Source organism: Marmota flaviventris, chromosome 7 (assembly GCF_047511675.1).
Source record: "Marmota flaviventris isolate mMarFla1 chromosome 7, mMarFla1.hap1, whole genome shotgun sequence".
NCBI lineage: Eukaryota > Metazoa > Chordata > Mammalia > Rodentia > Sciuridae > Marmota > Marmota flaviventris.
Window position 1 is genome coordinate 124427245 of NC_092504.1, and position 24750 is coordinate 124451994.

At 36.1% G+C, this 24750-nt stretch overlaps 1 protein-coding gene and 1 pseudogene across 4 annotated transcripts in view; one reads left to right on the forward strand and one right to left on the reverse strand.

The window, feature by feature from the left end:
* Positions 1 to 24750, forward strand: part of Anapc10 (anaphase promoting complex subunit 10) — a 79738-nt gene that overhangs the window by 28179 nt on the left and 26809 nt on the right. The gene's annotated exons all lie outside the window — the stretch shown is intronic.
* LOC114085464 (aspartate aminotransferase, mitochondrial pseudogene) lies at positions 14407 to 15696 on the reverse strand (annotated as a pseudogene).

The window sequence follows — 24750 nt, forward strand, 5'->3', positions numbered from 1 at the left end:
AGTTAAGTTGCCAAGGCTAGCCTTGAACTTGTGATTCTTCTGCCTCTGCCTCCCAGGCAGGTGTGTGCCACTGTGCCTGTCCAGATTTTATAAAGTTTCTTTCACTCAGCCTTTTTTCATATTTACCCATATCGTTGCATGTAATAGTACTTCATTCTTTTTTACTCCTGAGTTACATTCCCTTGTTTGAATTTACCACCATTTATCATATGTATATCTTTTTGAAGCTATTAGGACAGAGTTTTTATGACCTGAATTTTATTAGTTCTCCAATGTTGACATTTCAGAGATATTTTCAATGACTTTGAATTGTATATTGGTGAAGGTCCGGGCTCTTAGTATTTTTGTCAGAAAATCTTTGAGCTCAAATTATCATTAAAATCTTAATGGTTCTGAGTGTGGGTAAGCAATTAGAAAAATATTCAGTTAATTTGTGACTTAGAGTCTTATTTGACTTATTGCTTAAATTAAGACCATGTATCCACATTTATATTTCTTATCTGAGTTAGTGATAAAATGCTTAATGAAAACTGCATGGACTTGTTTGTTTTTCATTAAATGCAATATTGTTCACTTATGAAATTTGCTTATGTGCTGATAAATGAGAATAGGTAAGGACATTGTCCACATGTATTTTTGTTGTTGTTTAGTCTTTCTTTAAGGTGTCTATCATTTTTAAAAAATTAAGTTTTTAAATTGACAAATGAAAATTATAGATTTATTATGTTTAATATTATTTAATATATTTATTTTGTGGAATGATTAAATCAGGGCTAATATGCTTTATATTACTACTAACCATTTTTTTGTGGTGAGAATAGTTAAAATCCACTGTTTTTTTTTTTTTTTTTAGCAATCTTCAAGTATATATTGTTAATATATTAACCACGTTGCACAATAGGTCTCTTGAACTTACTCCTCCTATCTTACTGAAATTTTGTATTCTTTTTTGTCCCAAACCTCCCTAACCCACTCCCACTCCTTCCAATTCCTGGGTACCACAATTCTACTTTTACTTCTATAAGTTTAACTTTTTTGGATTCCAGATTTAAGTCAAATCATGCTGTGTTTGTCTTTCTTGGCTTACTTCGTTTTATATAATGTGTACCAGGCTTATCCATGTTGTCACAAATGTTAGCATTTCCTTGTCTTTTAGGTTGAATAGTATTCTATTGTATATTAATATGTATTTTCTTTATCTATTCTTTAGGCTGTGGGCACTTAGGTTGTTCTATAACTTGGCTGTTGTGAATAGAGCTGCAGTGAACAAGCAGTACAGATATCTCTTCAATATACTAATTTTATTTCCTTTTGTGTATATATATATTCATATATGTATGTGTATGTGTGTGTATATATATATATATATATATATATATATATATATATATATATCCATCCATCCATCCCGTGGGGTTACTAGATCATATGGTAATTCTATTTTGAATATTCTGAGAAACCTGTATACTGTTTTCTTTAATGGCTGTACTTGTACACATTTCCTCTGACAGTGTGCAAGGATTCCTTTTTGTCCACATCTTTGCCAGTACTTACCTTTCATCTTTTCTATAATAACCATTCTAATAGCTATGAGATACCTCATTTTGTGATTTTAACTTAAATTTCCCTGATAATTAATGATGTTGAACATTTATTTTGATATACCCATTAATTATTTATCTTCTTTTGAGAAATGTCTGCCTATTTTTAGATTAAGTAGTTATTATTTTGCTCTTGAATTGTTTTTGTTCTTTATTGTTTTATATTAACCCATAATCAGGTATATTTTTTTTATAAATATTTCATGTTCCATAGGTTGTCTCTTCACTATGCTAATTGTTTCCTTCACTATGCAGAGTGCTTTTAGTTTGACATAATCCCATTTGTCCAGTTCTTGTTTTCATTTTCTATGATTTTGGGGTTCTAATCAAAAAAACATTACCCAATTTGTCTTGGGGGTACATACCTGTAATGCCAGTGACTTAGAAGGCTGAGGCAATAGGGTCTCAAGTTTGAGGTCAATTTCTTCAATTTAGCAAGACCCTATTTTAAAATAAAAACTAAAAATTGCTGGGTATGTAGGTCAGTAATGAAGAGCTCTTGGGTTCAATTGCCAGACCGGGGCGGGGCGGGGGGGGGGAGTCATTGCCCAGACCAGTGTCAAGAAGCTTTCCTCCCTTAGTTTCATATCTTTTAAGTTGAGTTGATTTTTATAACCTGTGAGAGATAGGGGTATAGTTTAGTTCTTCCACATGTAGATATCTAAGTTTTCCAGCACCATTTATTAAAGGGACTGTCCTTTCCCTCTTGTATATTCCATGGCATCTTTGTTGAAGATTAATTGCCCATAAGTGAATAGGTTTACTTCTAGGCTCTTTATTCTGTTTCATTGATCTGTGTCTGTTTTTTATTCCAGTATTATGCTATTTGAGTTAGTAGAGTTTTGTAGTATATTTTGATATCAGATAATATGATGCCTTCATCTTTTTTCTTTTTGCTAAGAACTGCTTTGGCTATTTTGATTCTTTTGTGGTTTAATATGAATTTTAGGATTGTTCCATTTCTGTGAATAGTGTCTTTGGGATTTTGATAAGAATTGCCTTGAATCTATAGATTGCCTTTGGTAGTATGGCATTTTAACAATATTAATTATTTCAATCCATGAACATGGAATATCTTTCCATCGATATGTGTCTTCCTGAATTTCTTTCATCAATATTGTATAGTTTTGCTTGTATAGTGTACATGTAATCTGTTTAAATTTATTCCTGAGTATTTTATTTTTTTGTTATTGCTATTGATTTCTTTTTCAGCATGTTTCTTGTTACTGATTAGAAATACTACTGATTTTTGTATCCTGCAGGTTTACTGAATTCATTTATTTTAACTCATTTTTGTTGGGGCATTTTGAATTTTCTATGTATGAAATATCATCTGCATACAGGGACAATTTAACTTCTTTCTTTTCAGATTGGTTCCTTTTTTTTTTTTCCTCTTACCTAATTGCTGTAGATATGACTTACAGTACTGTGTTGAATAGAATTGGCAAGAGTGGGAATCTTTATTTTGTTCCTGATATTATAGGAAAAGCTTTCAATTTTTCACCATTATGTATGATATTAGTTGTGGGTTTGTTATATATAGCCTTTACGGTTTTGTTGAATGTTTTTATCATGAAAGGATGTTGAATTTTATCAGATGTTTTTTCTTTGCCTATTGAGAAGATCATATGATTTTTGTCTTTCATTCTGTTGTTTTTCACTTTTACAGCTTTTTGAATTTTGGATTATCTTTGTATCCCTCGGATAAATCCCACACAGTTATGGTGAATGATCCCTTTAAAGTGCTATTTAATGCAGGTTTTTGTTGAAGATTTTTGCATATGTGTTCATCAGGGATATTGGCCTGTGATTTTTCTTTCCTTGTAATGCCTTTCTCTGCTTTGGTATTAGGATAATGCTTGCCTCATAAAATAAGTTTAGAAGTGTTCCCTCTTCCTTGGTTTTTTGGGAAGGGTTTGAGAAGGATGGTTATTACTTCTTTAAATATTTAGCAGAGTTCATCAATGAAATCATCAGGACCTAGGCATTCTTTAATTGGAGACTTTTTATTATTACTCATTTAATCTCCTTACTTATTATTAGTCTATTTATTTATGATTGAGGCTGAATAGGTAGTATGGGACTAGGAATTCATTCTTTTCTTGTAGGTTATCTGATTTGTTGGTATATAATTGTAGTAGTCTCCTATTATCTTATGTATTTCTGTGTTAAGAGCTGCAATATCTCCTCTTTCATTTCTGGTTTTATTTAAGTCCCCTCTGTCTCCTCCCCCCCCCCCACTTTAATCTAGCTAAAAATTTGTCAATTTTGTTTATCTTTTTTTTTTAAAAAAAACCACCTCTTTGTTTTGTTGATATTTTTATTTTGTATTGCTTTTTGCCTTCTCTGTTATTTACTTCTGCTCTGATCTTTATTATTTCCTTCTTTCTGCAGATTTTGGACTTTGTTTTTTCTTTTTCTAGTTCCTTAGAATGTAATTTTAAGTCACTTATTTGAGATCTTCTCAAGGGGTTTTTTGTTAAAAACTTTTTTCACAGAACTACTTTTCATGCCTCCCATAAGTTTTGGCATGTTGCATTTTAATTTTCATTTGTCTCAAGATTTTAAATTTTTCCTTTCAATTTCATTGATTGTTCATGAGCATTTTGATTAGCTTTTATGCTTCTATAAATTTTCTGAAATCCTTATTTTTAATTTCATACCATTGTGGTATGATGGAATGGACCTGAAGCCTGAGTTCATGTGTGTTGTTTCTGTGAGGGATAACCTGAGGCCTTTGTGCCTGGGGGCTTACCTGGGTCTGTGGTAGCCTTAATCCTGAGTATGCAGGGGCCTTCTAGGTACCTGATTCCCTGAGGCCATGGTGCCACGGTTTGGCTGGGCACAAAATCACGAGCCACTCAAGCAGGAACAAACTTTATTTCCAAAACTCCTGCGAATACCACGCACGCGGCAGCATGTGGCCTTCTCCCAGGACACACTACACCAACAGAAAATCCCTCCTCTGGAATTCCCTCCTACCGCACTTCCCCAACCAATGGGAACTCTCCGGGAGTCCCGTGAGAGCTCCAAAGTAGCAGGCTGAGGCGGACAGCACGGGTCTAATCTCCAATTGAATGCACATCTTAACATAATCATTATCATCTCAATGGCTTGCTGGCTTCACCTTTCAACCAAAAATGCCATGCGTCATTCCTACTTGGCTATGGCTCTCAGCACATGGAAGTTGGCCTGCCACTAGGGTGGCCCTGTAGCCTGAACCCATGAGGCTAGGCCTGGATCTTAAGTCCACAAGCGCTTGCTTAAGGGTATTTCTCGTTCTTCAGTCTGTGGGTTCTGACCTGGCACAAGGGTCTACTGGGCTGGACTTGGACCTGGGATCTCTTAGAGCAGGCTTAGACACTGGGTCCACTGAAATCTGACATCCTGGAGACCCGCCTGGAGTTTGTGTCTGACATGGGGTAGCCAGCGATTCTGGGTTCAAAGGGCTGGGCCTGCAGGTTAGCCTGGAGGCTAGGTCAGCAAGAGCTGGTTTGGGTGCTGTGGCTGCAAGTGACAGCTTGGAACTGGGTTCACAGAGGTGGTCTTGGAGCATGAATCCAGGGTACAAGCCCAGCAGCCTTTGTCTCTGGGTGCCAACCTGGTTTTTAGACCAGAGGTGCTGAAATGCAGTGGAATAGGCCTGAATACTGGATCTGTTTAGAAAACCTGGCTCTGGACTGGTCTGGAACCTGGAGTGGACCTGGCACTGGGCTGGCCTGTTAGCACCATCTGCAGATGCTTGATATATTTAGTTAGTGTTTAGTGCTGTGAAGACTTGAGATATTTATTTCCTGTACTTTGCTAAATATTTCATTTTTGTTAAAATGGTTTGCTCATATTGAGAAACCTTTTTGGGGTAGAGTTGTATTGTTTTGGGTTGTATCTAAAGATTGTCATAATTCCTAAGGTAAGTTTGGAATATGTGAAATACTAGAAATATTTTTATTTGATCTGTGTGGTGTATATTTGAAATGTCCACCAGATGTCACTGTTGTCCTTTATAGTTTTTTGCCTTCTAGTTGTAGTAAGTTTAACACCTTGTCTTAGTTGTACTAGTTTTTCCTCAAGTGTATATATTCAAAAACTCTGATGAATTTTAGGAAACATGCATCTTCATACAAGATTTCTAGATTTATGTATTAAAGATGTTTTGTTCTGTTGTAAATTTTACTATCATTAAATTAAGAAATTTGAGAGGTTAGTGAGAGAAACTTTAAATGATATTTGGACCTTGTGGAATACTTTTAATACTTTTAATATAGTCTTCACTTTTATGAAACCATTTAAAAGTTTAGACAAAGGCCTTTTATCAGTAGTCCCTGAGTTTTTCTTAGTGGATTTATATTTCTGTGTAGTGACCATATAGCCCCATGAGACTGGTATCCTAGATGTTACCAGGTAATAATGTTGTTTTCCTGGAAAACTTAATGAACATACTGCCTTTTTGCCATGGTTCTCACTAAAGTACCATAAATTTTGGATGTCACTTTAAAATATTAGTGCGTCATTCTTTATAGCTCATGATATGATATGATATGTCTTCTAATTATTCATCTTTTTATGTGATTTATTCTACTTATCATTTTCTTTTATAAGTTATATAAATGTGCCTGATAGCACATTTTTTAAAGAAAAGATGAAGCAGATCATGATTATTTTTTAAACATTACTTCACTACAATGTACCCTCAAGGGAAAAAAAAAAAACAAACAGCCCTTACTTCTTCTTAGATACCAAGACAAGTGATTAAAATTCTGTGAACTTTTATGAGGTTTGTAGAGCCATCATTAGTTACAGGAATAATTTAACTGACTGGAAAATCCAGCTAAATCTTTTTATATTTTTCCATGGATGCTTGCCCACTGGAGGGTGTAGTGTGTATTGGAGTATTTTAATAGGTTTTCCTTTTTTACTAGAAATTATGGATTTGTTTACTTGAAACACACTACTGATTTTCTATAGTTTTATTATTGATTTGAAGCAGTAACTTTCATTAAAAATTAAAGATGAGAAAAGTGAATGACTTTTTAATCCAAAAATTATTCTTTTTCTACCATATATATTTTACATGTTTCAATTATGAAGCATGTATTATATCTAGATCTTTGTTGCCTCTGTTGAAAAATCTCTAGAAAGTGATCAGGATCTTTAGTAGTCAAGAATGAATATTTTAACCTCTGTACCTAAGGAGGGACTTACAATGTGCTTTCTGCTGTTTTGGCCAAATAAGTTACTGTTACTGCCAGAATTGATTTTATTTGTGTCTCCTCAATGTACTTTCTTGTGATCAAAATTTTCTGTCCCACACAAATTGGGATTTAAGAACATTTACAAGATGTTTGCAATGTATTGCTTCTATAAAAGGGACTGTTTCTATACAGAACTGAGAATTTTGCATTTTAAAATCTTGATATCAGAATCTTTTCAGAATCCTTCATTTCAATTGTGTTACTTTTGTGCAGAAAGTCATGTTATTCAAGAACAGTTTTCGAAGATAGCATTTTAAAAAGGTTTGAATTCATTTTATTTTATCATTATGTTTTGAGATAGTATCATTCTATTCTGTTGCTCTTAAAGAAGAAGATAATGCATGGTGGAAATTTTCATCATTTAAACTGAAGAACCAAAAAGTATATCTTAGATATGAACATTTACACATTTTAGTAAACATCTCCAGCAGAAATACAAGAACATTTTTCAATTTGCTAGATAGTTATTTCTTTTTTAAAAAATATTGTTGAAACTTTTTGTATTTATGTATGCAAATAAAGTGATTTGTTGACAGCTCTTAGAAGTATTTTTATGCTATTGTATGGAAAACAATTTGTTAGCTTACATTAAGCAGATATGTTTTCAGCATATGTGAAAAGTGGTCTTTTGGTTTATTGTTAGCACTCTGTTTTTAAACTTTGTGGTCATGAAAGAATAAAATATTGATGGAGCAAAAGATTGAACCTCTAAGTGATTTTTTAAGCTTTGTTTTTGTCTTCAGATAATAAAGCTGTTATCAAGTGATTTTTTAAAGAGGAGGTGTGAAATAATTCTTCAACATTAAGAGAGCTGTAATGATAGTTTCCCCTTCTTCCATGTGGTCAAGTCTTTGGCTCTCTAAATCTATTTGTGTCTTAAATCAGTAGCTCTGCTATGTGAGTCCATATATGGTGTTTTGACAGAAATGGTTAATAAGTCAGTTCTTCCGTTAAAATAATATTTACTATTATAATTTGAGTTCCATTAATGTGTGTGGTAGAGTAAGAAGGCACAAAGTCTCTGACTATCCGTTGATCTTAAAATCTACTTGTATTTACTTTCTTATGAGGGACTTATTTTAAACAACTTGATGTAAAGTGGAATGACTTAGGCAGTATCTCCAAACAAATTGGTTTGATAAGACAGAGAACATAATTTATTGAGTATTTGGAAAAATAACTTGTTGAATTTTTAACTAGTTTTTTAAAAAAGAATTTTTAAATTAGTTGTAATAACTAATTTTATTTAGCCTTTTAAGGAAGCATAGTAAATAATTTCTAAGTCAGAAATCTTATTCTTTTATATCTTTTATATAAAATGAACATATGGACTTTTTGAATTATTTTATTTGTAATTGTATGTTACTTGTTTCCAAAATAGAATTGAGATAACTATGCATTTGGGTATATTTCCTTTTGAAACTAAAATATGGTTGCACAGTAGAGTATTACATATATTTTTAACAGAGAATCAATCTTGTATCTTTTTTTTTTTTTTTTGCTTGATAAGTTAGTTGTAATCTGGCAATCCTATACAAAATAGATTTATGCTTTATTTTGTAAATCTGTATTTGTGGCTTGCCCAGTGCCAGGCACTGTTAGATACTAGGAATATATAACAAAAGAAGTCACAGTTTCTGCCCTTAAGCGCTTTATGGTTTGGTGGAAGGGATAGGCAAATAAACCAACAATTTACAGTTTAAGGAAAATATAAGTATAAAATATAAATTGTTTTGGTTAAAAGTAGTTTAATTTATACTACCTAACCCCTCAAAACGTACTTAGGAATAAACTTAGTTAACCAAAGAGATGAAAACTCTTAAAACATTGGTGAAAAAAGTTGAAGAGGTCATAAAATAATGGAATGACAGTGGGAGATAATATTTGCAAACTATATGTCTGAAAAGGGTTTAATAGCTGGAATTTATAAGGAACTCAAAGAACTTAAAAACAAAACAAAATCCAATTAAAAATGGTCAATAGAGCTAAATAGACGCTACTCTAAAGAAGATGTGCAGGTGAGCAACAGGTATATGAAAAAATGTTCAACATAAGAAATCATCAGAGAAATGCAAAACCACAATGAGATATCACTCTGCTCCTGTTATCAAAAAGATCAAATATAGTAGATGCTGGTAAGGATATGGAGGAAAGGAAACCGTTGTACACTGTTAGCAGGAATATAAGTTAGTTTAGCTATTGTGGAAGACAGTAATGAGGTCCCTCAAAATGCTCAAAAGAAAATTATTGTATGACTTAGCAACATTACTTCTAGGTGTGTATTCAAAGGAAATGAAATAACTATGTTGAAAAGACATTTGTGCACCAGTGTTTATTGTAGCACAATCCGTGGTAGCCAAGAAATAGAAACAACTTAGGTCCCCATCAGCCAATGAAGGGATAAAGAAAATTTTGTACATATACACAATGGAATACTACTCAGCCATAAAAAGAATGAAATGCTGTCATTTGCTACAACATGAATGGAACTGAAGATTATTATGATAAGTAAAATAAGTCAGGCATAGAAAGATATGAACAATAGGATCTCATTGGTGTGAAGAATCTAAAAAGAGTTAACCTCACAGAAGTGGAAGTAGAAAGCTGGTTATCAAAGAGAGTAAGGGGGTGGGGAGGGCGTAGAAAGTAGATAAGAAATTACAGTGGATACTAAATTACAAGTAGCAGTAAGAAGTTCTGGGTGGGCTATTGTATAGTGGGATGATTATGGATAACAATTATGTACTGTACATCTCAAAAAACTAGAACAGTTTCATTGTAAATGATAAATGTTTGAGGACATATGTTTAAACTGATTTAAATATTACACAATGTATATATTTATCAAAACATATTTTGTACCTTTGTTAATATCTATAATTTTTGTTTTTATGTTTCAATTAAAAATAAATTTAAATTAGAGAAAGTAAATACATGTAAGGGGAAATGGAAATTGTTACGGTTTGGATATGAGATTCCCTCTGAAAAGCTCCTGTGTTAATTCAGGAATGTTCAGAGGTGAAATGATCAGATTATGAGTGAGTAACATAGTCAGTGGGTTAGTGTATTTGTTGGATTACTGTAGGCAGTTGGGGCGTGACTGGAGGAAATATGTCACAGGGGCTGTGCCCTTGGGGATTATAGATATTGTCCCCGGCTCCTTGCCCTCTTGTTTCTTGCTCCTGACTGCCATGAGCTGAGTACCTCTCCTCTGCTACCTACTTCCACTATGATGTTCTTATCTTTCTCAGACCCAGAGCAACTGTGTCATGTGACCATGGACTGAAACTCTGAGCCCAAAATAAACTTTTCCTCCTCTAAGTTGTTTTTGTTGGGTGTTTTGCTAATAGTGACGAAAGGCTAACTATACAGGTGTGCAAAGAATATTAGGAGCAATGGATTAAAAAGTTTTTCTAAAAGAGATGATGGATTATCTGACTCGTAAAGACTGAAAAATAGCCTATTGAGATACAGGATAAAGTCAGGCATTCCTGTAGGGAGCCTGGGGCACATACAGGTATGGAAGAATGGCAGCATGGCAAGTGGCAGAACTGTAAGTGATTCAGTAGGTCAGGACTCTGAGTAGGTATGAGGGAGTGGCAAGAAAGACTGGAGAATTATTCATTCAACACATTTATTGTGATTTAACATGGTTTCTATGTATAAAGAGTTTACGCTCCTGTAGGGAAATGTAATTTATAATTGTTTCAGGAAATTCAGATAAAAGTAAGGTTTTCAGGGAATTTCGATTTTAAATAAGGAAACACTGATAAAGTTTCATTGTGGGAATGCTGGGGCTGGAGAACCTGAAGATCAGGTAGGCAGTATTTGAAGCAGAATCAAAAGGACTTGTGACTGATTACTACCTGATAAATATTGAGAATGTGGGTAGTGTTTGACTAAGTAGGGGAGGGGCATCTAGAATTATTCTCAGATTCTGGTAGCTGGTCAAATGTTGCCATTTACCAGAAATGGAATACAGAGTTAAGAAACATTCTCTAGGGAGTTAGGAAGGTGGAGAAGAGGGTGATAAGATAATGAGATTAATATTTTTAAATTATATATTTGACAGCAGAGTGTATTTTGACATATTATACATACATGAAGTATAACTTCCCATCATTGTGGTTGTATTGTCTATTCATATAAGGACATAGGAAAGTTATGTTGGATTCATTCTGCTGCCTTTCGTATTCCCATTCCCCCTCCCTTCCCTTCATCCCCCTTTGTTTAAACCAGTGAACTTCTCTCTCTCTCTCTTATTGTGTGTTAGCATCCACATATCAGAGAAAACATTCAGCCTTGATTTTGTTGGGATTGGCTTATTTCACTTGGCATGACAGTCTCTAGTTCCATCCATTTACTGGCAAATGCCATAATTTCATTCTTCTTTATGGCTGAGTAATATTCCATTGTATATATCTATTCATCTGTTGGTTCCATAGTTTAGCTATTGTGAATTGAGCTGCTATAAACATTGATGTGACTGCATCACTATAGCATGCTGATTTTAAGTCCTTTGGGTATATGCCCAGGAGTGGGATAATTGGGTCAAATGGTGGTTCCATTCCAAGTTGTTTTGTTTTGTTACTAGGGATTTAACCCAGGGAAGCTTAAGCACTGAGCCACATTCCAACCCTTTTTAAAATTTTATTAGAGACAGGGTCTCACTGAGTTGCTTAGGGCCTTGATAAGTTGCTCTGGCTGGGTTTGAATTCCTTATCCTCCTGCCCCAGCCTCCTAAGTTGTTGGGATTATAGGAGTGTGCCATCTTGCCTGGCTCCGTTCCAAGTTTTCTGAGGAAATGAGATTAATTTTTGTCACTGGTTTCTGGTATCTCTTCAAATGGATTTGAATGGGGAATCGGATACATGCATCTGAATCTGAGGAAAAAAGTTTTGAGTTAAGGTGTAGTTTAAGAGCCCTCAGTGTATAAGGAGAAGCTGAGGTCTGGGTATTAATTCACTTAAAGTGTGTATTTAGTGGAAAAGAAGAGTGCTATGTCTGGAACCATGGAAATGCCAGTACAGGTTGAATGTCCTTTATTCAAAATACTTCAGACCAGAAGTACTTAGGATTTCAACTTTTTTATTTTGGAATGTTTTCCATATACATAATGAGATACTTGGCGATGTGACCCAAACCAAAAATGGAATTTATTTATGTTTCATATACACACCTTATGCACAGAGTCTCAGGCTAATTTCATGCAGTATTTTATAATTTTGTACATGAAACAAAGTTTCATGGTGTGGACTTTTTTACTTGTAGAGTTATGATGGAGCTCACAAAGTTTCAGGTTTGGGGGTATTTATGATTTCAAATTTTCAGATTGGGGTACTTAACTAGTATTTGAGCCAAGTAAGATGATTACAAGGGTATTCTTGTTTCATAATGCATCGAGTTGGAAGATTTGGTACTGCTAATGCATTAGTAAGGTAAACCTAGAACTTGGTGAGGTTTATTGCAAGAGCATTGAACATAAGGTCACCTATTTTGAATTGATCTCTTATGGCAGTTATAGAAGAACTACACTGTTCCTTTTATGCACAGTGGTCGTAATGATAGCCAAGGGCAAAGAAAGCAAAAATAAAAATTTAAAATCCAGCAGGATGTATTTCAATAGGAATACGTACTTTATTTACAAAAGGAAAGTATGCTGGTCAGGACAGGTGACCAGAATGGGATGTGCATGTGTCTGAAATGGTAGGCATTTAATAAAAGTCATAAAATCTGCCAGTAGTCGGCCATAGGTTTGCCAGTGACCCATGCTTGTGTAGTTTGCTTCAAAAAGATTAGCTGAGCAAATGAGATTCCCTTTCTCATATAATAAATTTGTTTTTGTTATAAAAAAAATCATAAAATTTATCATCTTTACCACTTTTTCTCCTTAGTCATAGGGATTGAATCCAGGAGCACTTTATCACTGTGCTACATCCCCATCCCTTTTTATTTATTTTGAGACAGGATCTCTCTAAGTTGCCTAGGCTGGTCTTGAACTTGGGATCCTCCTGAGTAGCTGGGATTATAGGTGTGCGCCAATATGTCCGGCCCATCTTCGCCATCTCTATAAGTAGAGTTAAGTAGTAATTACATTCACATGGTTGTACATTTCCAGAACTTTTCATCCTGCAAAACTGAAGTCCTGTGGGGTTCGGTGGGGCATGCCTGTAATCCCAGCAGCTCAGGAGTCTGAGACAGGAGAATTGCGAGCCTCAAAGCCAGCCCCAGCAACAGCAAGGTGCTAAGCAACTCAGTGAGACCCTGTCTCTAAGTAAAATACAAAATAGGGCTGGAGATGTGGCTCAGTGGTTGAGTGCTCCTGAGTACCCCGCCCCCCCAAAAAAGCCGCAACACAAAAAACTGAAGTCCTCTTCTCATTAACTAATGAGTCCTCATTTCCCTCTGCTTCCAGCCCCTGTTGACCACCATTATGCTTTCTCTGATTTGACTATTCTAGATATCTCATATAAATAGGATCATATTTGTCTTTTGTTTTTGTTTTTTTGGATCTACAGTAATTTTATTGTAACAGAGAAACCAAGCTGCAGTAAGTCGACATGATTAGAGCAGAAGGTGGTTTTCGTTCCAAGGGTGAAGCCTAAGCCTGGCTGGCAGTACACAAACCCTAGACTATCTCCTTTCTGATCCTAACCTGTGTTGCCTGACTCATGATGTGAGGTTAGTGGCTGCACAACCACAAGGAATGAAGGAAGAGGTCCAGCGGGCAGAGGAGCACCCCAGGAGGAGACAATTACACAGTCAATGATGAGGATGCCGGCATAAAGTGCAGGCACCTACTCTCCACTATTCTTTGCCAAGAAAGAGAGGGTATGGCATGAGCAGAAAATTATGTTCTCCATTCTTAAATAGATCCTGATACGATGGGGTTCATGGTTAATCAAGCAATAGAATGGTATGGAAATCTAGGCTGGTTATAGATCTTTGTGTTAAAGAAAAGAACAGCAATGGTAAGAAGAGACAGACATTTTCCTTATTTTCTTAAATAAGACAGGAAACAGCATCTATTATTTTCCTTGCTGCAGTGGCAACAGACTCATTGGTTTTTGTAAAGCACGATTTGTGCAATATGGTCTGTTGATAGGATGCTCCACCATGGGGGGACAAATGTGAGGTGGACTGTTAATGACACAACTCAGCCTATAGCATGAGCTATGTCTCATGCTGGATCCGCAGAGGAACCCCTTGCACCACACAGAGCTTCATTAAAGCTTCTGAAATTAGCAACATCACGACAGGTTTTTGGTGCTGTGACTTTCTTATACATATAAACTCTTTCAAAAAAGTTGGAGATAAAAGGATGATGGGATAGTTTGATTTAAAGCCACAGAGTTCCAGACACCAGCCATGGTTGCCTCTGCCCTATCTCACTACATGTTCTTTTCTGAGAAACATATCCAATCACTAAGTGTTATGCACTGTGGTTGAAAGAAATGACCTCTCCACCATCCACCCTCCCTCATCCTGCATGTGAATCACACAACAGCAGGGGCTGATGACAGAAAGGTTGTCTCTGTTCTCTCACCAGGAAATTACTTGGTGACCTGGTGGATGGCATGGACAAGGTAGGCCACGTTGTTGGAGGTGACCCCTGCCACAGAGATGCGGCCATCCTTTGTCATGTAGATGGAGAACTCCTTGGTCAGTCGCTCTACCTGTTCAGGGTTTAGGCCTGTGAAACAAAACATGCCGATCTGGTCCATGATGTGCTGCCAGTTGTGGGAGGAGCCCTCCTTTTGAGGTTGGAGACCAGCTGGGTCCACATGCTAATGATACAGTCAGCCATGCCTTTCACTTCCTGCAACCATTGCTTTCGCAAATCCAGGGAAGTCAGGATGGTAGAGGCAACCTGGGCCTGTTAAGAGGAGGGTTGAAATACAAGGGGCGAATCACAATCTTCAGTGTGACTCCACCCTTTTGGCTTCATCAGCATCTTTGCAGACTACTTTGAAGGCTCCCACACGCTCGCCATATAAGCCCATGTTCTTGTCATATGATTGGCAGAAACAAACATTAATGCCCTGTTCGATGAAGTGGCGCACAGCCCAGGCATCCTTGTTACCATCACCACTGGCAAAGCCTTGGTAGGCCATGTCCAAGAATGAAAAGAGATTCTTTTTCTTTACCACAGACGCTATTTCCTTCCACTGCTCAGGACGAGGGTCCCCTCCTGTGGGATTGTGGGCACAGGCATGCAGGAGAAGAACACTCTGCTCTGGCATTTTTGAAATGTCTTCTATGGCGCCTGTGAAGTCAAATCCACAAGTCTTGGGGTCATAATACCGATAACCCTGTAGCTTCATGCCAGCATCCCTGAAAATGGGTGTGTGATTTCCCCAGGATGGTTTGGGTAGAAAAACATCTTGGCTGAACTTAAAAAATCTTTCCGTAAAATTGGCTCCAACCCTTAAGGCATCAGTTCCAGAAATGGTCTGCACGGTGACAAACCGGCCACTTTTTAACACCTCACTGTTCTCACCCAGGGCTAGTTCTGCAGATGCCTTACAAAATTCAGCCAGTCCACCATGGGCAGGTATTCCTTGTCCAAATTTTTTGCAGCAATCTGGGCCTCTGCCTTCCGGATGCTAGGGAGCACATAAGGCTTTTCCATTATCATCCTGGTAGGCACCGACTCCCAGGTTCATCTTTTTGCTGTTGGTGTCTCTCTTGTAGGTTCCAGTGACTCCCAGGATGGGATCTGGGGATCCCATTTCCACATGGGCCCATGAAGAGCTGGCTCTGGCCAAAGCTGCGGCGGCGAGGCCGGGGTGGAAGGCACCAGTAGCCCCAGAGAGGATGTGGCCAGAGTGCAGCAGGGCCATAGTGGATGGCAAGAGGGCAGGAGGTAGCACAAGACAGAGCGGAGGGCAAGTCAAATTTGTCTTTTGTGACATGCTTATTTCACTTAGCATGATGTCCTTAAGGTTCCATCCATACTGTAGCAGTGTGACAATTTCCTTTATTCTTAAGGCCAAATATTACATTATGCATATATATCACATTTTGCTTATTCATTTCTCTGTCAGTGGGACATGGTACCGATAACCCTGTAGCTTCATGGAGTGCCTCCATCCCTTGCTTAATTATAAATATCCCAAGACCCTGCTTTCGGCCCCTTTGGATGTATACCCAGAAGTAGGATTTCTGTATCCTGTGGTGTTTCTATTTTAAATTTTTGCTTGTCTTAGAAATTTCACTCATTAGAAGAATACAAGCTATTAGATAAGGGAGGCTACAGTACAGTCTAGAATGAATAGAGTAGATGAAAGAACATAGATAAACAGGAGAGAGGAAAATAGAATTGGACCAATGACTGGTGCCCCATTAGTCTTATTTGCTGACTTTTCCTTTGGTTATCAGGGATAGATACAAAGTTTTTCAGCAAACCCCAGTCAACTTTCCATTACTGTAATAAAATCCCTGAGATATTTAACTTATGAAGAGGAAAGGCTTATTTGGCTCACAGTTTTGGAGATTTCAGTTCATGATCCATTGGCCCCATTGCTTTTGGGCCTGTGGCCTCACAGTGGGGAGTATATGGTGAAACAGTTGTTCATCTCATGGCAAAAGAGAGAAGAGGAGGAAGGGGCTGAAATCCTAATACCTTCTTCAAGGCCACACTCCCAATGACTAGACCCCACATCGGAAAGGTTCTACTACCTCCCGATGACACAGAGCTGAGGACTAAGCCTTTAGTAATGGACCTTTTCAGACTAACTAGAGCAACCCCCTCATCCTATGGGAAATTTTGAGTGAATCTTTTTTTTGGTAATTAACCTGTCTCTTATAATAATATCAGCAGAATGTGCTGCTACAAATATTGCTTGAAACTACTGGAAGCATTTTATAGTGATTTAAAAGTCAACTTTGGGCTGGGGATGTGGCTCAAGCGGTAGCGCACTCGCCTGGTATGCGTGCGGCCTAGGTTCGATCCTCAGCACTACATACAAATAAAGACGTTGTGTCCGCTGAAAACTAAAAAAAAAAAGTAAATGTTAAAAATTCTCTCTAAAAAAAAATAATAAAATAAATAAAAGTCAACCTTAACTGAGGTAAGCTCAGTTAAGGTTCATCAGTGAGCTCATCTCAGTTTTCTCAGCTTCCTGTTTTGTATGTGGTTAATGAAGAATTGTCAAACCTTTCAGTTTCAGTATAAACAAATGAGAATATTGGAATGGAAGATGGGAATATAAGGCAATTAATACTTTGTGACCATTTCTCCTTCCTAAGGGAATTAGAAGTCATGCACATTTGTAGATATTTGGAGGTCTTTCCTCGTACATTTGAAGTTAATAGTTGATGGTAGGAAACAAAAACAGTAGCCCAGCTCTTTTGCAAATGTTTTTAAAATGAATTGTATGCTTTGTAATTATCTTAAGGATAGTAATTATTCATGTTGAATAATTATTATAATTGAATGGTTTACAGCTGGTCTTGATTTCTTTCTTTGTTTTTTTTCTGGGGGGGGGGTACAAGGGATTGAGCCCAAAGGTGCTTAACCACTGGGCCACATACCCAACCCTTTTTATTTTTTATTTTTGAAACAGGGTCTCACTAAATTGCTTAGGGCTTTGCTAAGTTGTTGAGGCTGACTTTAAACTTTTGATATTCCTTCCTCAGCCTTCTGAGCTGCTGGGATTACAGGTGTGCACCACTGCACCCTGCTAGTCTTGATTTCTGATGCTGAAGTATGTAGATCTGTGGCAGTAGACAGGAGACTTTCAATGAATTTCTAATGAGAAAAGAAGATCTGACTTCAGACTAAGTGGTACCAAAGCTTTGAGATGCAGAAAAGAGATGGTTTCGCTGATGTTAGCTACCTAATGACTATTGAGCCCCTAAAGTCTTTAGACTTAATCTTGTCCGAAATGAACAGAATGTTTTGTAAGTAGCTCTTTGAATTTTTCGTTACTTATTTTTTATAACAAGAGCTCTTGCTGTGTATCCTATATTTAATCCATAGGTTTCCATTCTTTGCCACCAAATAAAACCATCACAGAATGGCAGGTCTCTAGATTAAAAATATATCATCTACCCCCAACTTTTCTCTCCCAAAAGTCAGGATGAAAGATTTTCTTAGGGTTTGCTGGGCATATTGATCTCAGATAATGAAACACTCCAACAACTTCTCTTTTCAGTTCTTTCCTGAGACTACATATATGCTGCTTAGAAAGTGAGATCTCGTAATAAATGAGTACCCCCACTGGCTTTTGAATGAATTATAATAGAAATTTTTAGCCAGTAACTACTAAAATGCTATTTTAGCATACAGTTGTCCCTTACTATCCGTAGGGGCTGCTTCCAGGACCCTGCAGTTATCAAAATCTGTAGGTGCTTAAATCTCATGTAAAATGGCATAGCATTTGCATATAACCTATACACATACTCCCATGTATTTTAAATATTCCCTAAATTACTTACCATACCTAATACAATGTAAATACTATATGATTAGTTGTTATATTGTATTATTTTGGGAATGATGACAAGAAAAAAATGTCCTGTAGTGTTTGATACTCAGATTTTCTTCCCACAAACATTTTTGATTCATGGTTGATTGAATTCATAGATGTGAAGTCCACAGATACAGACAGCCGACTATATTATATTAGTAGATCTATTTTATCAGTAGTTAGAGACAACTAAAATTTGAAAATATGTAGAGTCCAACTCTATAAACTATATAGTGTTATTTTACTCTTTTGTAAGATTTTGTTTTTTTTAATTATTTTTTATTATTTCTTACATACATCACAATAGAGGAGTACATTACATTCATAATTTTTTTGCATTGCAATTCTTATTACACCTTTATACCACATTTTATCAAATCTCTGTTTGTATATAAGGTATGTCAATACAAATTCACATCTTCATACATGAATTTTGTATAATGATGACCATTTCCTTCCACTATCCTTGCTATTCCCATTCTCCTTCCCTTTCCCCTCCACCCTATTCCCTATCTAGAGGTAATCTTCCTCCCTTGCTCTCCCAACCCCATTTTGAGTCAACCCCCTTATATCAGAGAAGACATTCAGCATTTGTTTTTTGGGGTTGGCTAACTTCACTTAGCATTATCTTCTCTAATGCCATCCATTTCCCTGCAAATGCCATAGTCTTATTTTATTTTTTAGTGCTGAGTAAAATTCCATTGTGTATAAATGCCACATTTTTTAAATCCATTCATCCACTGAAGGGCATCTAGGCTGGTTCCATAGTTTAGCTATTGTGAATTATGCTGCTATAAACATTGACGTGGCTGTGTCCCTGTAGTATGCTGTTTTTAGGTCCTTTGGGTATAGGCCGAGAAGAGGAATAGCTGGGGCAAATGGTGGTTCCATTCCCAGCTTTCCAAGGAATTTCCATACTGCTTTCCATTTTGACTGCACTAATTTGCAATCCCCCAGCAGTGTATGAGTGTACCTTTTTCCCCACATCCTCGCCAACACTTATTATTGTTTGTCTTCATAATGGCTGCCATTCTTACTGGGGTAAGATGGTACCTTAGAGTAGTTTTGATTTGCATTTCTCTGATTGCTAGAGATGATGAGCATTTTTTCATATATTTGTTGATTGATTGTATATCCTCTTCTGAGAAGTATCTGTTCAGGTCCTTGGCCCATTTATTGATTGGATTATTTGGGGGTGTTTTTTGGTGCTTATCTTGTTGAGCTCTTTATATATCCTAGAGATTAGAGCTTTTGTATATACTTCTGGTATACAAAATGATATTCTGATAAGTGTTCATGTTGTGGAACAATTATTTTCATAACTATCAAGCTAATTGTCATGTGTATTACCTCACATGTTTTTGTGGTGAGAGCAATTAAAATTGTCTTACAATTTAAGGTATGTTGTTTTTACCTATGGTCACCATGATGCAAAACAGATCTTTTAAACTTACTCCTCCTTTATGAGTGAGATTTTATGTACTTTGATCAACATCTCCCTAATTCCTACACCACTAACTCTGGTAACTATCATTCTACTTTTTGCTTTTATACATTTGACTTTTCAGATTCTTCTTTTAAGTTTCAGATTCTTCTTTTAAGTCAGATTGGGTGATATTATTTCACTCCATTAAAAAAAAAAGCATTTATTCTTCACATGCTCCCCCTCCTATGAATCAGCCTCCTTATATCAGAGAAAACATTTGGCATTTGGCTTTTTAGGATTGGCTAACTTCACTTAGCATTATCTTCTCTAACTCCATCCATTTACCTGCAAATGCCATGATTTTACTCTCTTTTATTGCTGAGTAATATTCCGTTGTGTATATATGCCACATTTTTTTTTTATCCATTCATCCACTGAAGAGCATCTAGGTTGACTCCACAGTTTAGTTATTGTGAATTGTGCTGCTATAAACATTGATGTGGCTATGTCCCTGTAGTATGCTGTTTTTAAGTCCTTTGGGTATAGACCAAGGAGAGGGATAGCTGGGTCAAATGGTGGTTCCATACCCAATTTTCCAAGGAATCTTCATACTGTTGTCCATATTGGCTGCATCGGAGGGAAAGGGAGGGGGCATGGGGTTAGAAATGATGGTGGAATGTGATGGACATCATTATCTAAAGTACATGTATGAAGACATGAATTGGTGTGAATATACTTTGTATACAATCAGAGATATGAAAAATTTGTGCTCTGTATGTGTAATATGAATTGTAATGCATTCCGTTGTCATATATAAATAAAAAATAATTTTAAAAAAGTTAAAATAATCTTATGTTCTTTAACTTTATAGCTTTTCAATTTTGTGAGTTGACTTAGTATTCAGATTATGGAAACACTTCTGAAATTGAGGAAAAAGTACTTTGTGATTATTTAATAGTAGATAGTGTCCTTAGACTAAATTCTTGCAAAAAGAATTGAACATTCTTTAAGATTCTGATTTTTGCTCTCTCATTTTACCTAATTATGGTTATTCTGACCAATCAGTATATGTTGTTTAGAGTGTCTCTTTTACAATAACCATACACAATAAAAACAGTGGCCTTTGGCTCATTCCTCTAATTACAATTTCTTTGAGAAAAAAATGTTAAGGTGCCGGGTGCAGTGGTGCATGCCTGTAATCACAGGGCGGCTCAGGAGGCTGAGACAGGAGGATCTCCAGTTTAAAGGCAGCCTCAATAATGGTGAGGTGCTAAGCAACTCAGTGAGACCCTGTCTCTAAATAAAATACAAAATAGGGCTGGGGATGTGGCTCAGTGGTCGAATGCCCCTGTGTTTGTTTTGCCCCTGGGTTCAATCCCCAGTACCAAAACAAACACACACACAAAAGTTAAAACCTTTAAAATAAAGCATCAATTTTCACTATTCATTAACTATTATACATAGTTTGGATATAATTTTTAAAATCTTAATCTCAAAACTTTATTTTCCTATGTTTTATGAATTACTGCAAACAGGTATTATGTACAATACTTTTTTGAGAAGTTGCTGTGATGCTGATAGTCTTAAAGAGTCTTTTTTAAAATTTTTTGTTGTTGTTGTAGATGGACACAATACTTTTATTTAGTTATTTTTATGTGATGCTGAGGATCGAACCCAGTGCCTCACATATGTTAAGCAAGCACTGTACTCCAGCCCCTGAAAGAGTCTTGAAGGCTAATTTTTGTATTTTCAGACTGTTCCTCCAAGAGTTGAATTTAATCTTCTTTTGTTTTTGTATTAGAAACTGCTTGAAAGATATGCATTTCTTTAGCTATTATAAATATAATGTTTGGTTGCATTATTTTTTTTAAATTGCTTTTATAGAACTTCTCTTTAGTGTTAATCCATAGTCCTACAGGGGGTGAGGGAGAGATGTATATGAACTCTTGTCAGTCACCAATAGATGGTATTAGTAGTTGCTTTTGTAATTGAAAATTTTCATATGTGATTAAGTAGACTTTATGATGGCTCTTTGGGAACTGATCTTGTCTTTAAGCAGAAGAATCTCTGTATGTGTCAGAATTAACAATGATACCCATTTTGTTTTAAATGCCAGGAACCTTCCAGCCAGATTTGTGCCCTCCTTAATTGTGTGTGTGTGTGTGTGTGTAATCTTTGATAGCTTCCATTATTAGTACAAGGGCATTATCTCATCTTGTTCACCTTCATGGCTAGGTTCCTGGCACACAGTTACTTAGTTAATATCTTGTGCAATTTGACCCCTGCAGTGGCCCTTCATATTTAATTTTTAAAACAGTGCAAGGAGCATCTGTTTTAGCCTTACTGAAGGAAGGGGTCCAAGGTAGATTAGTTCTTAAAGTGATCCTACCCTGTGGGCCCTGTTTTCTGATAGAAGCATGTGATCTTAGAGAAGATAATTACGAAAGAGGATGCAGTGTACTTTGGGGAATCTGGGAGACTCATAATTCGCCTCTTATCGAGGCCCACAGGTGATAAGCCCAGATTAAGTATGACAGGCAGGCACTGTAGGAAATAAGTAGTTAAAAAAAAAAAAAAAAAGGTACTCTTTCCCTGCCCTCACTCTTCAACCTGAGTATTTAGGTAACCACTTCAATTTAAGATAATATAAGGATGAAACTCAAATCAAAATTTTTCTCAGCTCGTTTGTAAAATCTAGTTGGTAAATGTTTGCCTTAAAGATTTAAAGTTTTTATCATTTTATTGTTTCTCTGAGGAAAGCCAGTGAAAGGTATTGAGAGGTGTTCTTGACTTTAAAATGAAGATTTGCCTTGTGTTAAGAGGGAATTGCCTAAGATAAATATGGAATTCAAATTTGAGAGTTTCTGTTGATTAAAATCAGGATTATCAGTAGCATGGAATTACCATGACTCACTGAACTCCATTTAACCTGAGGTTGTAGTCATTTGAAACTTGCTGATATTCCCCCAGAGTCATATTGTGCTCACCACTGAACGCGAAGTTCTCTAACCTTGGCTTACAGGGGGAAAAACCAGTCTGTTTCATAATCTGCAATCTGGGTTTTAAATATTGTTTTCAGAGTAGGACCAATGGATGAGCCTAGGACAGGAAGGAGCATGTGTCTGGATTGTCTTTGCCACATGCTGCTTTATCACAAGATCAGGGTTTATTTGTCTTGTGATATAGGGCAATTTCTCTGTCCTCTTTGAGCCTCTGCTGTTTTCTTTAAAAGCTGAGAATCATAATGCCTATATTGCATGGGTGGTTGTGAAGATTAAATGAGAGAAGCTAAAAAAACATCTACCATATCCCTGTAGGCGGTAGCTTCTTAGTCAGTGTAGATCATGTCCTTCTACACTCTTCTCCTTCAGCTTCATACTAACTGCTTGCTTTACCTTTGCTTACTTGTGACAGCAAATGGAAAGAGCTGGATAAATGTGTCCTATCTATATTAAGCCATGCTCAAGTGAAACAGCACAGGTGGGTTGTTCTGGGTTTAATTCCTTACTATCAGAGCTAAGCATGAAGTGTTGCTGTCACTTTTTCCTCCCCTAATATTAATATTTGGCATTTCAACATCAACTATCCACAGCTGGACAGAGTGCATCTGCTGAAGGTTATCTAGTTTTTTTTTATTATCTAGTTTTTTTTTATTTTTATTAATGATATTTCTGTTGGTGTTAGATTAGATAATACAAATTTACTCCTTTGAAACTCTGCTATCAGTGGCATTATTATTTTGTGGCATATATAAAGTAATAGTTTAGCAATTTTAAGCCTTCTGGTTTTTATTGTTGTTGTTATTGTTAATAGAGTAAGATCTAATAGAGCATATGTTTACTCTTATCAGAGTATTAGATCATTCTTGACGTAGGTGATTGTTTGCTAATGTGAATTCTTCCTTTGATTTTGTACTCTGTTCTTGAAATGTTTTATGCTATGGGATTTATTTTGATTAGATTTATTTTAAAAAACAAAGCAGGCTTAATAATATGGATGACTTTGGGTTTTAATTCTGAACCATTATACTTTACCTGAAAGGTGTATTCTTTTAAAGTAATTCAATATTTACAGTAAAAATTTTTTAAATGATTTATATTCATCTTAACTGCCATGACTTTTAGCCAACCCAGTAGTTTCAAGAAAACTCTAAGTTGCACAAATATTTTCCCAAACTTTTTCACTAAGCAGTGAATGGAACCTTGAGAGTCTCCCTACCCAATTTGAAGGAAAGGAAATTGGAGGTCATAATTGATTTTCAAGAAATACTCAGGGCATGCTCCTGTAACAAGTATTTGCTTTTAGGGCAGTTTGATGTCAACAATTGAACAAACTGTGTGTTTGAAAATATAAAAAACAAAAACAGAAGTAATTATCATGTGCTTTTTTGCTAGAATGTATGTTAAGTTGGCTCACTAAGTTAGTTAAAAAATTATGACATGAAAAGTCATTCTTTGCCAAGAAATTGTCACCTTGACACCTTGTGGCATTAAGGCAGCTTTTCATTTCTGTGTGGTCTGGCATATTAGCCAATACTTTTGCTTTAGAAACTGGGAATACTGGCATGTGGCAGTTCAGATGAGTATGTGTATATGTGAGCATGTATGTAGAAGATCCCTGGTACATTCACAGACATAAGAGTAATTTAGATTGGTGGTAATATGAAAAGTAACTGGAGTTTTTGCCATTAATAAAGCTTTGATTTTGATGTAATTATATAGCTATCAAAATGTCCTTACTTATTAATCTCCTTCAAGTTGTTCCTCATTAATAATTGGCTATCATTCTTTCATAGAGGGCTTTGGAGCTTGGCAATATTCTCTGATCTACTTATTACAAAATGACACTGGGAGATGACCAAGGGATTACCTCATAACTTTTAGGTTATGAAAGACCACAGTTTGGTGAACTAGACACATCTGATTTCAAATCTTAATTTTGCCACTTAGTAGCTGTATGAAACTTGGAGTCACAGTTGATTTCTTTGGAACTTTGGT